Here is a 17,621-nt window from a genome sequence, read left to right as displayed (position 1 = left end):
CTGTGTGGCTGTGCTACAAATAATCACCTTTACTACTTTCCTTGCCTTCTGTTCTCCACTACCGACAACGTTTGGACAAAAACAGGATTTTCAGATTTGAAAAATGTATCCAGGGGCCTCAATAAACATGAGCAATCACTCACATCCAGAACCTAATTGCTTTTAAAATGTTTGGAACTGCAAAGATAGATGCATCTTTAAGCAAACAACAGAGATTAGAAATTAGAAAGCACAATAGAACTTATTAATACAATCATATTCCTAGCAAGACTGGAATTAGCATTTCGTGGTAACAAGGAAGGTGCAAACTCTTGGAATTGTGGCAACTATGTGGAGAGTCTATATTTTTGAGCAGAGAGTAATGAAAAGTTAGCAAATCATTTGGAGACATTCACAGTTTTTTTCTGGTTTATCAAACAGAATACAAAATGATTTGATTGAAGCAGTCGCTGATGTCATCAGAGATGACATAAAAAAGGAGATTGATGCAGCCACATTTATTGCTGTTGAAGTAGATGAGACAACTGATGTCACAAACAAATGCCAGATCTCTGTAGTTTTCCATTATGTGATGAGCAGTGAGGGAACTTTTGAGGTGAAGGAGGCGTTCTTAGGATTTGATGAAGTTATTGACAGACGAGCACCAGCTATTGCTAATAATGTATTTGAAGTATTGGAAAAAGTACAATTGTTTGGAAAAGCTGGTAGCTCAGACTTACAATTGAGCTGCTGTGATGGCATCAGATCTTAATGGGGTGCAAGCCAAGTTTAAAGAAAAAGTTCCCGAAGCCACATTTATACATTGCTATGCCCACAAATTGAACCTGGTGCTCTCAAATTCTTCAAAATGTATACCTGAGTGTAAAAGTTTTTTTTTTTTTTTTACAAAACTTGAAAAACTTTCTTCTTTTTTTCAATCATTCTACCAAGCGCACCCACCTACTGGATGATGTTGTAAAGAAATGTTTACCAAGAGCAGCACCCACCAGATGAAGTACATATTCAAAACTAGTGCAGATGGTCAACATGTACCAAACAGATATGCGTGCTATGTTCAATAGTATAAGCGAAAATTAACAAGAATGGGATGGTGACACCACGGTGATGGCTTATAGATTTGAAATATGGCTGAATAAAGCATCAACCCGCTTCCTACTAATGGCATATGAGGAGATTTTCTTAAAAACGGATATATACTCTTTCTTATACTGCAGAATAAAGTCATGGATATTGGATTCTGCTGTGATCAAATTCGTGACACAATGTTAATTTCTGCAACGGCAGAGAGAAGACTTTGATGCATTCTATGATCGATTTGAGGAAAAACGTGTCAGACTTGACCTAACAGACAATGAGAGAAGCAAAGATCCAATTAAAAGATGTTAGGAGAAGGTTATTTTACAATATTCTGGACAATGTCAGTGTTCAGATGAAAGCTCATTTACTTTGTTTGGTGGACTGCACAAAACTGAAAGGTGTGTCTGAAAATGTTGATGACACCAAACTGCTAAGCCTTGCAAAATATGGAAAGCACTTTGACTTTCTTAGACTCAAGTGTGATCTGGTGGGTTTAAACAGCACAGAAAGAGTGAGGAACAAATAAAAATCACCATTAGAACTCCTCAACTTTGTGACCTAGAACGATCTGCTGAAGGTCTTCCAGAGGCGTTTAATTATTTGAGCTTGTGCTCACAGTTCCAGCTACAACAGCCTCTGTGAAAAGATCGTTTTCTGCATTAAATCGGATTAAAACCCACAGTAGGAACCATACGGACCAAGGCAGACTGTAATCACTGGCACTCTTGTCCATAGACGCCAAGACTTAAACTTAAAAGAAAATAAAATAAAGAGAATTTTTACAATAAAGTTATTGACAAGTTTGTTTTGAAAGACCGCAGAATGGACTTCATTTTTAAATGAGACTGTGTAGGTCCAACTCCATGAATAAACATAATTTATGTAAGAACTTACCTGATAAATTCATTTCTTTCATATTGGCAAGAATCCATGAGCTAGTGACGTATGGGATATACAATCCTACCAGGAGGGGCAAAGTTTCCCAAACCTCAAAATGCCTATAAATACACCCCTCACCACACCCACAACTCAGTTTAATGAATAGCCAAGTAGTGGGGTGATAAAGAAAGGAGTAAAAAGCATCAACAAAGGAATCTGGAAATAATTGTGCTTTATACAAAAAAATCATAACCACCATAAAAAGGCTGGGCCTCATGGACTCTTGCCAATATGAAAGAAATTAATTTATCAGGTAAGTTCTTACATAAATTATGTTTTCTTTCATGTAATTGGCAAGAGTCCATGAGCTAGGGACGTATGGGATATCAAATACCCAAGATGTGGAACTCCACGCAAGAGTCACTAGAGAGGGAGGGATAATAATAAACAACAGCCATATGCTGAAAAATTAATCCACAACCCAAAATATAAGTTATTGTCATAAAGAAAAGAAAAACATAAAACATCAGTAGAAGAATCAAACTGAAACAGCTGCCTGAAGAACTTTTCTACCAAAAACTGCTTCTGAAGAAGCAAATACATCAAAATGGTTGAATTAAGTAAATGTATGTAAAGAAAACCAAATTGCTGCTTGCAAATTTGATCAACTGAAGCTTCATTCTTAAAAGCCCATAAAGTGGCGACTGATCTAGTAGAATGAGCTGTAATTCTCTGAAGCGGGGCCTAACCCGACTCCAATAAGCTTGAAGAATCAAAAGCTTTAACCAAGAAACCAAGGAAATAGCAGACGTTTTTCTGACCTTTCCTAGGACCAGAAAATATAACAAATAGACTAGAAGTCTTCCTGAAATCTTAGTAGATTCAATATAATATTTCAAAGCTCTCACCACATCCAAAGAATGTAAGGATCTTTCCAAAGAATTCTTAGGATTAGGACACAAGGAAGGGACAACAATTTCTCTACTAATATTGTTAGAATTCACAACCTTAGGAAAAATTTAAATGAAGTCTGCAAAACCGCCTTATCCTGATGGAAAATCAGAAAAGGAGATTCACAAGAAAGAGCAGATAGCTCAGGAACTCTTCTAGCAGAAGAGATGGCCAAAAGGAACAAAACTTTCCAAGAAAGTAGTTAAATGTCCAAAGAATGGATAGGCTCAATATGGAGGAGCCTGTAAAGCCCTCCAAACCAAATTAAGACTCCAAGGAGGAGAGATTGATTTAATGACAGGCTTAAATACGAAATGAAGCCTGTACAAAGCAGTGAATATCAGGAAGTTAGCAATATTTCTATGAATAAAACAGAAAGAGCAGAGATTTTCCTTCAAGGAACTTGCAGACAAAACCTTATCAAAATCATCCTGAAGAAACTGTAAAATTATTGCAACTCTAAAAGAATGCCAAGAGAATTTATGAGAAAAACACCATGAAATGTAAGTCTTCCAAACTCGATAATAAATCTTTCAAGAGACAGATTTACGAGCTTGTAGCATAGTATTAATCACTGAGTCAGAGAAACCTCTATGACTTAGCAGTAAGCGATCAATTCCCTTACCTTCAAATTTAATGATTTGAAAATCTGATGGAAAAACGGACCTTGAGACAGTAGGTCTGGCCTTAACGGAAGTGGCCAAGGTTGGCAGCTGGACATCCAAACAAGACCCGCATACCAAAACTTGTGAGGCCATGCTGGAGCCACTAGCAACACAAATGCTTGTTCCATGATGATTCTGAAAATCACTCTTGGAAGAAGAACTAGAGGCGGGAAAATATAAGCAGGTTGATAACACCAAGGAAGTGTCAGCGCACCCACTGCTTCTGCCTGAAAATTGCTGAACCTGGACAGGCATCTGGGAAGTCTCTTGTTTAGATGAGAGGCCATCAGATCTATCTGTGGAAGACCCCATATCTTGAACAATCTGAGAAAACACATCTGGATGGAGGAACCACTCCCCAGGATGTAAAGTCTGACAGCTGAAATAATCCACCTCCCAATGTCTATACTTGGGATATGCACTGCAGAAATTAGACAGGAGCTAGATTCCGCCCAAGCAAGTATCCAAGATACTTCTTCATAGCTTGTGGACTGTGAGTCCCACCCTGCTGATTGACAAATGCCACTGTATGTGATATTTTCTGTTTGAAAATAAATGAACAGTTCTCTCTTCAACAAAGGCCAAAACTGAAGAGCTCTGAGAATAGCACAGAGATCTAAAATATTGATTGGTAATCTCGCCTCTTGAGATTTCCAAACCCCTTGTGCTGTCAGAGATCCCCAAACAGCTCCCCAACCTGAAAGACTTGCATCTGTAGAGATCATAGTCCAGGTTAGCCAAACAAAGAAGCCCCTTGAACTAAATGCTGGTGATTTACCACCACGTCAGAGAGTGTCAAACATTGGGATTTAAGGATATTAATTGTTATATCTTAGTATAATCCCTGCACCATGGATTCAGCAAACAAAGCTGGAGAGGTCTCATGTGAGAACGAGCAAAGAGAAATGCGTCCAATGCTGCAGTCATGAGACCTAAATTTTCCATGCACATAACCAATGAAGGGAATGACTGAGACTGAAGGTGCCGACAGGCTGCAACCACTTTCAAACGTCTCTTGTCTGTTAGAGACAGAGTCATAGACACTGAATCTATCTGGAAACCTAAAAAGGTGACCCTTGTCTGAGGAATCAAGAAACTTTTTGGTAAATTGATCCTCCAACCATGTTTCGTAAGAAACAACACTAGTTGATTAGTGTGAGATTCTGCAGAACGGAAGGACTGAGCTAGTACCAAAATATCATGCAAATAAGGAAACACCACAATACCCTGCTCTCTGGTTTCCATAAAACAGGGCACCAAGAACCTTTTTAAAAGAGATTCTTTGAGCGGTTGCTAATCCAAAAATGGAAAAGCAACGAATTGGTAAAGCTTGTCTAGAAAAGAGAATCTCAGGAACTGATAATGATCTGAATGAATCGGAATATGAAGGTATACATCCTGCAATCCATTATGGACCTAAAATGTCCTTGCTGAATAAAAGGCAGAACAGTCCTTAAAGTCACCATTTGAAAATGGGTACTCTTACATAACGATTCAAAATTTTCAGATCCAGAATTGGTCTGAATGAAATTTCCTTCTTTAAGACAATGAATAGATTTGAATCAAAACCCCGGACCTTGTCCCTGAAAAGGAACTGGCATGACTACCCCTGAAACTCCAGGTCTGAAACACACTTCAGGAAAGCCTGAGCTTTAACTAAATTTGCTGGGATACGTGAGAGAAAAAAATCTCACAGGAGGATTTACTCAGAATCCTATTCGAAACCCCTGAGAGACAATACTCTGAAACCATTGATTTGCACCAAATTTATCCAAAACCTTAATCTGCCCCCTACCAGCTTAGCTTGAATGATTGTCACACCTTCATGCAGACTTAGGGGCTGGCTTTTTGGTTTCTTAAATGGGATGGATTTATTCCATTTAAAGAAGGTTTACAACTGGAAACAAACAGTTTCCATAGGGAAGGATTAGGTTTTTGTTCCTTATTTGAAAAAACATAATTTATGTAAGAACTTACCTGATAAATTCATTTCTTTCATATTAGCAAGAGTCCATGAGCTAGTGACGTATGGGATATACATTCCTACCAGGAGGGGCAAAGTTTCCCAAACCTCAAAATGCCTACAAATACACCCCTCACCACACCCACAAATCAGTTTAACGAATAGCCAAGAAGTGGGGTGATAAGAAAAAAAGTGCGAAAGCATATAAAATAAGGAATTGGAATAATTGTGCTTTATACAAAAAAATCATAACCACCACAAAAAAGGGTGGGCCTCATGGACTCTTGCTAATATGAAAGAAATGAATTTATCAGGTAAGTTCTTACATAAATTATGTTTTCTTTCATGTAATTAGCAAGAGTCCATGAGCTAGTGACGTATGGGATAAGGACTACCCAAGATGTGGATCTTTCCACGCAAGAGTCACTAGAGAGGGAGGGATAAAATAAAGACAGCCAATTCCGCTGAAAAAAATCCACACCCAAAATAAAGTTTAATGAAAACATAAGCAGAAGATTCAAACTGAAACCGCTGCCTGAAGTACTTTTCTACCAAAAACTGCTTCAGAAGAAGAAAACACATCAAAATGGTAGAATTTAGTAAAAGTATGCAAAGAGGACCAAGTTGCTGCTTTGCAAATCTGATCAACCGAAGCTTCATTCCTAAACGCCCAGGAAGTAGAAACTGACCTAGTAGAATGAGCTGTAATCCTTTGAGGCGGAGTTTTACCCGACTCGACATAGGCATGATGAATTAAAGATTTCAACCAAGATGCCAAAGAAATGGCAGAAGCTTTCTGGCCTTTTCTAGAACCGGAAAAGATAACAAATAGACTAGAAGTCTTTCGGAAAGACTTAGTAGCTTCAACATAATATTTCAAAGCTCTAACAACATCCAAAGAATGCAACGATTTCTCCTTAGAATTCGTAGGATTAGGACATAATGAAGGAACCACAATTTCTCTACTAATGTTGTTGGAATTCACAACCTTAGGTAAAAATTCAAAAGAAGTTCGCAACACCGCCTTATCCTGATGAAAAATCAGAAAAGGAGACTCACAAGAAAGAGCAGATAATTCAGAGACTCTTCTGGCAGAAGAGATCGCCAGAAGGAACAAAACTTTCCAAGAAAGTAATTTAATGTCCAATGAATGCATGGGTTCAAAAGGAGGAGCTTGAAGAGCCCCCAGAACCAAATTCAAACTCCAAGGAGGAGAAATTGACTTAATGACAGGTTTTATACGAACCAAAGCTTGTACAAAACAATGAATATCAGGAAGATTAGCAATCTTTCTGTGAAAAAGAACAGAAAGAGCAGAGATTTGTCCTTTCAAGGAACTTGCGGACAAACCTTTATCTAAACCATCCTGAAGAAACTGTAAAATTCTCGGAATTCTAAAAGAATGCCAGGAAAAATGATGAGAAAGACACCAAGAAATATAAGTCTTCCAGACTCTATAATATATCTCTCTAGATACAGATTTACGAGCCTGTAACATAGTATTAATCACAGAGTCAGAGAAACCTCTTTGACGAAGAATCAAGCGTTCAATCTCCATACCTTTAAATTTAAGGATTTGAGATCCTGATGGAAAAAAGGACCTTGTGACAGAAGGTCTGGTCTTAACGGAAGAGTCCACGGTTGGCAAGAGGCCATCCGGACAAGATCCGCATACCAAAACCTGTGAGGCCATGCTGGAGCTACCAGCAGGACAAACGAGCATTCCTTCAGAATCTTGGAGATTACTCTTGGAAGAAGAACTAGAGGCGGAAAGATATAGGCAGGATGATACTTCCAAGGAAGTGATAATGTATCCACTGCCTCCGCCTGAGGATCCCGGGATCTGGACAGATACCTGGGAAGTTTCTTGTTTAGATGAGAAGCCATCAGATCTATTTCTGGAAGTTCCCACATTTGAACAATCTGAAGAAATACCTCTGGGTGAAGAGACCATTCGCCCGGATGCAACGTTTGGCGACTGAGATAATCCGCTTCCCAATTGTCTATACCTGGGATATGAACCGCAGAGATTAGACAGGAGCTGGATTCCGCCCAAACCAGAATTCGAGATACTTCTTTCATAGCCAGAGGACTGTGAGTCCCCCCCTGATGATTGATGTATGCCACAGTTGTGACATTGTCTGTCTGAAAACAAATGAACGATTCTCTCTTCAGAAGAGGCCAATACTGAAGAGCTCTGAAAATTGCACGGAGTTCCAAAATATTGATCGGTAATCTCACCTCCTGAGATTCCCAAACCCCTTGTGCCGTCAGAGATCCCCACACAGCTCCCCAACCTGTAAGACTTGCATCTGTTGAAATTATAGTCCAGGTCGGAAGAACAAAAGAAGCCCCCTGAACTAAACAATGGTGATTTGTCCACCACGTTAGGGAGTGTCGTACAATTGGTTTTAAAGATATTAATTGAGATATCTTTGTGTAATCCCTGCACCATTGGTTCAGCATACAGAGCTGAAGAGGTCGCATGTGAAAACAAGCAAAGGGGATCGCATCCGATGCAGCAGTCATAAGACCTAAAATTTCCATGCAAAAGGCTACCGAAGGGAATGATTGTGACTGAAGGTTTCGACAAGCTGAAATCAATTTTAGACGTCTCTTCTCTGTCAAAGACAGAGTCATGGACACTGAATCTATCTGGAAACCCAAAAAGGTTACCCTTGTCTGAGGAATCAATGAACTTTTTAGTGAATTGATCCTCCAACCGTTGATCTTGAAGAAACAACACAAGTCGATTCGTATGAGATTCTGCAAAATGTGAAGACTGAGCAAGTACCAAGATATCGTCCAAATAAGGAAATACCACAATACCCTGTTCTCTGATTACAGACAGAAGGGCACCGAGAACCTTTGTAAAAATTCTTGGAGCTGTTGCTAGGCCAAACGGCAGAGCCACAAACTGGTAATGCTTGTCCAGGAAAGAGAATCTCAGAAACTGATAGTGAGCTGGATGAATCGGAATATGCAGATATGCATCCTGTAAATCTATTGTAGACATATAATGCCCTTGCTGAACAAAAGGCAGGATAGTCCTTATAGTTACCATTTTGAATGTTGGTATCCTTACATAACGATTCAATATTTTTAGATCCAGAACTGGTCTGAAGGAATTCTCCTTCTTTGGTACAATGAAGAGATTCGAATAAAACCCCAGCTCCTGTTCCAGAACTGGAACTGGCATAATTACTCCAGCCAACTCTAGATCTGAAACACATTTCAGAAATGCTTGAGCTTTCGCTGGGTTTACTGGGACACGGGAAAGAAAAAATCTCTTTGCAGGAGGTCTTATCTTGAAACCAATTCTGTACCCTACTGAAACAATGTTCTGAATCCAAAGATTGTGAACAGAATCGATACAAATTTCTTTGAAAAAACGCAATCTGCCCCCTACCAGCTGAGCTGGAATGAGGGCCGCACCTTCATGTGGACTTAGAAACTGGCTTTGCTTTTCTAGAAGGCTTGGATTTATTCCAGACTGGAGATGGTTTCCAAACTGAAACTGCTCCTGAGGATGAAGGATCAGGCTTTTGTTCTTTGTTGAAACGAAAGGAACGAAAATGATTATTAGCCCTGTTTTTACCCTTAGATTTTTTATCCTGCGGTAAAAAAGTTCCTTTCCCACCAGTAACAGTTGAGATAATAGAATCCAACTGAGAACCAAATAATTTATTACCCTGGAAAGAAAGGGAAAGTAGAGTCGATTTAGAAGACATATCAGCATTCCAAGTTTTAAGCCATAAAGCTCTTCTAGCTAAAATAGCTAGAGACATAAACCTGACATCAACTCTGATAATATCAAAAATGGCATCACAGATAAAATTATTAGCATGTTGAAGCAGAATAATAATGTTATGAGATTCATGATCTGTTACTTGTTGCGCTAAAGTTTCCAACCAAAAAGTTGAAGCTGCAGCAACATCCGCCAAAGATATAGCAGGTCTAAGAAGATTACCTGAACACAAATAAGATTTTCTTAGAAAGGATTCAATTTTCCTATCTAGAGGATCCTTAAAGGAAGTACCATCTGCCGTAGGAATAGTAGTACGTTTAGCAAGGGTAGAAATAGCCCCATCAACTTTAGGGATTTTGTCCCAAAACTCTAATCTGTCAGACGGCACAGGATATAATTGCTTAAAACGTTTAGAAGGAGAATATGAATTACCCAAATTATTCCATTCTCTGGAAATTACTTCAGAAATAGCACCTGGAACAGGAAAAACTTCTGGAATAACTACAGGAGATTTAAAGACCTTGTCTAAACGTTTAGATTTAGTATCAAGAGGACCAGAATCCTCAATTTCTAATGCAATTAGGACTTCTTTAAGTAAAGAACGAATAAATTCCATTTTAAATAAATATGAAGATTTATCAGCATCAATCTCTGAGATAGAATCCTCTGAACCAGAAGAGTCCAAAGAATCAGAATGATGGTGTTCATTTAAAAATTCATCTGGATAAAGAGAAGTTTTAAAAGATGTTTTATGTTTACTAGAAGGAGGAATAACAGACATAGCCTTCTTAATGGATTCAGAAACAAAATCTCTTATGTTATCAGGAACACTCTGAACATTAGATGTTGCGGGAACTGCAACAGGTAATGGTACTTTACTAAAGGAAATATTTTCTGCATTAACAAGTTTGTCATGACATTTAATACAAACAACAGCAGGAACAACTACCAAAAGTTTACAGCAGATACACTTAGCTTTGGTAGTTCCAGCACCAGGCAGCGATTTTCCTGAAGTTTCTTCTGACTCAGATGCAACGTGAGACATCTTGCAATATGTAAGAGAAAAAACAACATATAAAGCAAAATTGATCAAATTCCTTAAATGACAGTTTCAGGAATGGGAAAAAATGCCAAAGAACAAGCTTCTAGCAACCAGAAGCAATGAAAAAATGAGACTTAAATAATGTGGAGACAAAAGCGACGCCCATATTTTTTTAGCGCCAAATAAGATGCCCACATTATTTGGCGCCTAAATGAACGCCAACATCTTTGGCGCAAAAGAACGTCAAAAAATGACGCAACTTCCGGCGACACGTATGACGCCGGAAACGGAAAAAGATTTTTTTGCGCCAAAAAAGTCAGCGCCAAGAATGACGCAATAAAATGAAGCATTTTCAGCCCCCGCGAGCCTAACAGCCCACAGGGAAAAAGTCAAATTTTAAGGTAAGAAAAAATGATTTATTCATATGCATTATCCCAAATATGAAACTGACTGTCTGAAATAAGGAATGTTGAACATCCTGAGTCAAGGCAAATAAATGTTTGAATACATATATTTAGAACTTTATAAAAAAGTGCCCAACCATAGCTTAGAGCATCACAGAAAATAAGACTTACTTACCCCAGGACACTCATCTACATGTTGTAGAAAGCCAAACCAGTACTGAAACGAAAATCAGCAGAGGTAATGGTATATATATAAGAGTATATCGTCGATCTGAAAAGGGAGGTAAGAGATGAATCTCTACGACCGATAACAGAGAACCTATGAAATAGACCCCGTAGAAGGAGATCATTGAATTCAAATAGGCAATACTCTCCTCACATCCCTCTGACATTCACTGCACGCTGAGAGGAAAACCGGGCTCCAACTTGCTGCGGAGCGCATATCAACGTAGAATCTAGCACAAACTTACTTCACCACCTCCATAGGAGGCAAAGTTTGTAAAATTGATTTGTGGGTGTGGTGAGGGGTGTATTTGTAGGCATTTTGAGGTTTGGGAAACTTTGCCCCTCCTGGTAGGAATGTATATCCCATACGTCACTAGCTCATGGACTCTTGCTAATTACATGAAAGAAAAAAGAACGAAAAACGATTTAGAAGCTTAATATTTACCCTTAGGTCCCTTATTACCTTGGAAAGAAAAAGATAGCAATCTAGACTTAAAAAGTCATATCAGCATTCCAAGATTTAAGCCTCAAAACTATTGTAGCTAAAAATAGCTAATGACATAGATCTAACATCAATCTTGATGATATAAAAAAATGGCATCAGAACTGATTAGCCAGCTCTTCTCTGACAAAGTAGGAACACAAAAACAAGCAAACAAAGACTCCTAGAGATTGCGGTTGCTTGGAGGAGTCCAACACCCCTGACAAACAACAGGTGTGAGGTAGTAGGGGGGTAGGGGTTTAACCCTTGCAGCCCTGTGTCCGTGACAACTCCCCCCCTTCCAGTTCGGCAGACCCGGCTAGATCCACACGGGTCTACTTGGGGCTGTCCAAGGAGCACTCTATTTCAGTCTGCCGGAAAAGTCCATCAGCATTCCCATTGCTCTTAACCAGCCTGTACTGAACATTGAAGTTGAAGGGCTACAGAGCTAAACTCCACCTTAACAAGGATCCATTATCTCCCAATACTCGGTTCAGCCACACCATATAGGTATGGTTGCAGTTTCTTGAAGGCCCATACCAGGGCCAGGCATTCCTTTTCCACCGCCGCATAGACTACCTCTCTGGGTAACAGCTTCCTATTGATGTAGGCTATGGGGTGGTCTTGTCCTATATCCTATATCCACTTGGCTTAGGACTGCTCCTAACCCGAACATGGAGGCATCTGTATGAACACAAAAATGTTTGTTGGGGTTAGGAGTGGCCAAGACAGGGGCAGTGACCAAGGCGGACTTGAGGCTTTGGAAGGCAGCTTCACACTCTGGGGAGCACAGAACCTGTAGGAGCAGTCTTTTAAGTGTCAGGTCAGTCAGGGGTTTGGCGATGGCACTGTAATTGGGGACGAACCTCCGGTAGTAGCCAGCAGTTCCTAAGAAAGCTAGTACCTGGGTCTTGGTTCTAGGAGTTGGCCAGTTTCCCACTGCCTCAATCTTGGCTGGCTCTGGCTGCTGCTTCCCGCAGCCTACTCAGTGACCCAGGTACTGGATCCCTGAGCAACCTATGATGCATTTGTCAGGCTTTAGGGTCAGCTCAGCGGCTCTGAGGCGATCTAAAACGATTCCCAGGTATTGCTGAAGATGGCAATGTCATCCAGGTATGCGCAGACATAGTCCTGGAGGCCATCCAGCAGGCGGTCCACCATCCTTTGAAAGGTGGCTGGGCATGACCTTGAACTGGTAGAGGCCAAAAGGGGTGATGAAGGTGGACTTGGGGATGGAGTGTGAGTCTAGGGGGATTTGCCAGTATCCCTTGCAGAGGTCAAGTGTGGTGAGGAAGTGACCTCGGGCAATTCGATCTAGGAGGTCATCAACTCGGGGCATGGGATAGACGTTGGTGGTGGTTCTGTCATTGAGCTTACAGTAGTCAATCCAGAACCAGGTAGTGCCATCTTTCTTGGGTACCAGTACCACTGGGGAGGCCCAGGAGCTGTTGGACGGTTCAACAACACCGACGTCCAACATTACCCAGAGCTCCCAGTGCATATTGTCCCTGACTGCTTTGGGGACTCTGTAAAATGCCTGTCTCAGGGGGTCCTGTCCCGGGGTCTCCACTCGGTGTACTGCTGCTGTGGTATACCCAGGGACATTAGAAAACATTTTCCAGCGGTACTCTAGTAAGTGCTGGACCTGCTGTCTCTGTTGAGACGCTATCCTCTCATCCAGGGTTATATTGGCTACTTCTTGGGGGGTCTCATCTGGTTACCTCGTCGGGGCGTCAACATACTGCTTGAGCATGTTCACATGAAAGGTCCGCTGGACCCTGTCACCTGAACATTTCGCTACCAGGTAAGTGGTGTTAGTCAGCTGTTCCACCATCTGGTAGGGTCCCTGCCAGGAAGCCTGTAGCTGATCTGTTTTAACAGGCTTTAAGGCGAGAACCTTTTGTCCTACTTTCAGAATTTGGCTTTGAGCTTTCTGGCCATACCACCGTTTCTGTCTACCTTGAGCGGCTTGAAAGTTCTCCCGTAACATGGTGATGAGCTCCTTCAGTCGGTCCCTGAACTTCAGGACATACTCCACAACGGAGGGTCCATCCTCCCCTGCCAATCCCTCCCAGTGGGCTCTCAATAGGTCTAGGGGCTCCCTTATTTTCCAGCCATACAATAACAAAGGGGGAGAATCCGGTAGATTCCTGGGGCACCTCTCTGTAGGCAAATAGGAGGTGCGGCAGGTATCTCTCCCAGTCTTTGTGAGTGGCCGAGAATGTCCTAAGCAACTGCTTCAAGGTCCCGTTAAACCTCTAACAAAGCCCATTGTTCTGGGGGTGATATGGGGCATTGAACAGGGGTTGGATCTCACACAATTCCCATAATTTTTGGGTGACCTCTGAGACCATCTCCCGGGGAAAGCCGACTCTGATGAATATCTAGAGCATAGCATTGGCCACTGTCTCCGCCTGGATATTCACAAGAGGAATTGCCTCCACATACCTAGTGGCATAGTCCACTACCATGAGGATATATTTTATCCCGGAGGAGCTGGGCCAGGGTAGTGGCCCTACTATATCCACAGTGACCCTGCTAAAGGTCAATAATAATTTGTCAATAATAGGAAGGGGGTTTAGGGGGGCTTTCGCATGGTCCCCAGTTTTCCCTACCTTCTGGCACACCAAGCAAGTTCTACAATAGTCCCCGATTTCTCTTGTGATCCTGAGCCAGAAAAAGAGTAAGGCGGTGGTATGTTCGGGATTTGCCTAAATGACCAGCCAAGGGAATATCGTGCCCTATGCGCAGTAGGTCGCACCGATATCTTTTCGATACCACCAGCTGGCGCTTGGGCACTGGCCCTCTTTTCCTCTGGGAGACATGATACAGCAGGCCACCTTCCCATTGGAAACGTTCTTCCCTGGGGCCCTGGGGGTCAGTCCTTACTTGGTCTCAGAAGGGGGCAAGGGTCAGGTTGCTCAGAGTCTCTTTGGCGAATTCAGAGGGGGAGGCTAAGGATAGTTGGTCGGGAAGGGGGGTATGGGCCGGGGTCGGGCGTCAGGGATTTGGGGTAGGGCGTCTGGGTAGGAAAGGGGTCTGGGCAGGAGGTCTTACCTGGGTCCCCAGCTCCGGTGTGTGGGCTTGACGCTGAGCTTGCCTGCGGGTGGTCACTGCGAAGGAATCTGGGGAGTATCCCCCAAATAGGTGGAAACAAGGAGGCCGAGGTTGTTCCCTAGTAGGACCTCTGTGGGAAGATCTTTTATAACGCCCACGTCCACAGCACAGTCTCTGGCGCCCCAAGCTACATGGACACAGGCTATGGGGACCCGCACAGTGGCACCTCCGGCCACCCGAACAGCACAAGTCCTCCCAGTAGGGATTGAAGCGGAGGCCAGGTGGGGCTGAATCATGGTGATGGTGGACCCAGTGTCCTTTAATCCCTGGGCCGCCTTCCCATTGACCCAGTCTGGCAATGATGCTGGCGGTTATCTTGGGACACCAGGTTGGCTTCTTGTAGGATGCCTTCCTCCTCTTCAGCCCATTAAGGGTAGTCAACCGCTGCTGGTGCATGCACATAGTGGGCAGTGGCTTGGTAGGTCCGGGCTGGAGCGCTTACCCATGAAGTTGGCTGGGGGTATCTTGGCTCAGCTGCTGGCAGTTCCGCCTCATATTCCCGGGGTGCCCACAGGCAAAACATCACCGTGAGTCCCTGACTCCGGCAACCCCTTGCAGCTCACATTGGGTTTTAAAGACTTGGAGATAACAGTCAATATCTTCTTCTTCTTCTTCTTTGTGGGCTTGGAAAGCTCCATGGGGTAACTTGTAGGGTCGGGAAGCCTGCACCCTGAAGGCTGACGGAGCCCCTCCTGTAGACTGGTGGAGCTCTGCTAACTTTAGCTGGGTGACATCCGAGATGATCTTAGTGATAACCTCTTGGGGTGGCCGGGTATCATACAGCATCATCCTCCACTCCAGATGTGGAAATCCCTGGGGTGGACGCTGTACTGGGTGCTGTAGGTGGCTGTTCATGGCCCTGGTTGGTATCCAACCCACCGGCCGCCTCGTCAGCTCGGTCATCCTCCATCAGCCCGTCGTTGATCGCTGCCCTAGTTCTGTTACCAGCAATCTTTCCTCAAGTCTCCATCCGGTGGTGTCTTCAAGTGGTGGTTTGAATGTTCCAAGGAATTGGAAGCATCCCACCGCTGCCAACCAATGTGACGGATACCCTGGCTACCCCCGCCAAAAGGGGTCCTGCTTCCTCCCTGCTGACTGCAGCTGTGCACTTGGCAAGTGATCACAGTCTGTAGCCCTCCCTGATACCTGGACTGCACCAGTATTCAGGGTCCCAACCTGTGGTAGACTCCGGCTACCCTGACTAGGTAGCTCTGCCAGACGGTCCTTCCTCTACCCGGAACAAGCCACTATGTAGCGGAGTAAGTGATTACAGCATAAGCCCATCCAAATAACTAGACAGACTAGCATTCAGGTGAAACAAGAACTACTTTTATTGAGAAACACACACATCTTTTATACACACAGCTCATCTTGATAAGACACAGGACAATCCCACAATTTTCCCACCATTCCCGCCCCTCCAGACAGGCTGGAGCCTCCACAGCAGCCACAGTCCCACAGAATCCCAGTACCCAGGGGTGGCAGTTTTGGGGTGATCCCGGTGGAGGGGTGGCACTTTCATTTTAAAACTCTTGGTCCCCAGATGCCACAGTCCAAAAGGCGTGATTCGTTACTGGGGACCGGAGATACAGTCCATTGAAGTTATGGGGGTAATGGTGTCCAAAACCACCAGTTCCCAAAGGAGCTCCCCTCTGGTATTTCCCCCACCTGTTGTCCACTCTAGGGGCTACCAATCCCCAAAAGAGCAGTACTCGGGGCAAAGGGCCGCTGGAGCAACCAGGGGCAAAATTAGTGGGTGCCCTACTGTTCTGTAGCCGACCGGGAGTTCCAGGAGCCTGGGCAGCCAGAGAGGGGTTAGGCGGCCGACCGGGAGTTCCAGAAGCCCGGCCAGCCCGAGATGGGTTTTTCCGGTCAGAGACCAGCTCTTTTCTGACAAAGTAGTAACACAAAAACAAGCAAACAAAGACTCGTAGAGATTGTGGTTGCTCAGAGGATCCCAAAACCGCTAAGAAACAACAGGGGTGAGGTAGCAGGGAGTAGGGGTTTAACCCTTGCAGTCCGGTGTCCGTGACAGTACTAGTTACAACCACCTGAAGAACTTTCCTACCAAAACAAGCCTCTACCGAGGCAAAAATATCAAACTGATAGAATCTTGTGAATATATGGAGAGACGACCAGGTATCAGCTTTGCAAATCTGTTCTACTGAAGCCTCATTCTGAAAAGCCCAGGAAGTGAAAATTGAACGAGTGGAATGGGCCGTAATACGTGCTGGAGGTTGATGACCTGCCTCCAAATAACCCATGCAAATAATATTTCTTAACCAAGAGGATAAGGTAGCATTCTGTCCCTTGCACTTGCCAGAGAGGAGGACAAACAAACTTGATGATTGCCGAAACTCCTTGAAAGCATGGAGGTAAAACTGTAAAGCCCTAACTACTTCAAAATTGTGAATTAATCTTTCCTTGGATGATTTAGGATTAGAATACAAGGACACTACAATCTCCTGGTTAATTTTTTCCGACAACACAACTTTAGGTAGACATTTGGGACTAGTTCTCAACACGGCCTTATCCTTATGAAAAAACAAATAAGAAGGGTTGCATTGAAGGGCTGGAAACTCTGAAACTCTCTGAGCAAAAGAAATAGCTAACAAAAATAAAAGCTTTCCAATAAAGTAATTTTATATCAAGAGCATGCATGAGTTAAAATGGGGCATGCTGGCTTGATTATTGGCACAGCTTAAACAAACACATCCGGCAACTGAGGCAACTTTTTAATGAAACAACACAGAAAGGGTTGCAATCTGACCCTTAATGGAACTAGAGAAAAGATCTTTATCTAGCCTGTGATGGATTCCTGCTACCCCGACTGGGTAGCTCGGCCAAGGGATCCTCCCGATGCCTGAAACCTGCCGCTATGTAGCGGAGAAAGTGATTCTAGCAGTGCCCATACAAATAACTAGACAGACTAGCTTTCAGCTGGAAACACAAACTACCTTTTATTGGGAAAACACACTACATTTATACACAAACTGATCTTGATAAGAACTTTATCAGTCCTCACGCCCCTCCAGACAGGCTGGCGCCTCAATAATATCACATGGCCAT

This window comes from Bombina bombina, chromosome 4, assembly GCF_027579735.1.
Source record: "Bombina bombina isolate aBomBom1 chromosome 4, aBomBom1.pri, whole genome shotgun sequence".
In the NCBI taxonomy this organism is placed as follows: domain Eukaryota; kingdom Metazoa; phylum Chordata; class Amphibia; order Anura; family Bombinatoridae; genus Bombina; species Bombina bombina.
This window is presented reverse-complemented; position numbering follows the sequence as displayed.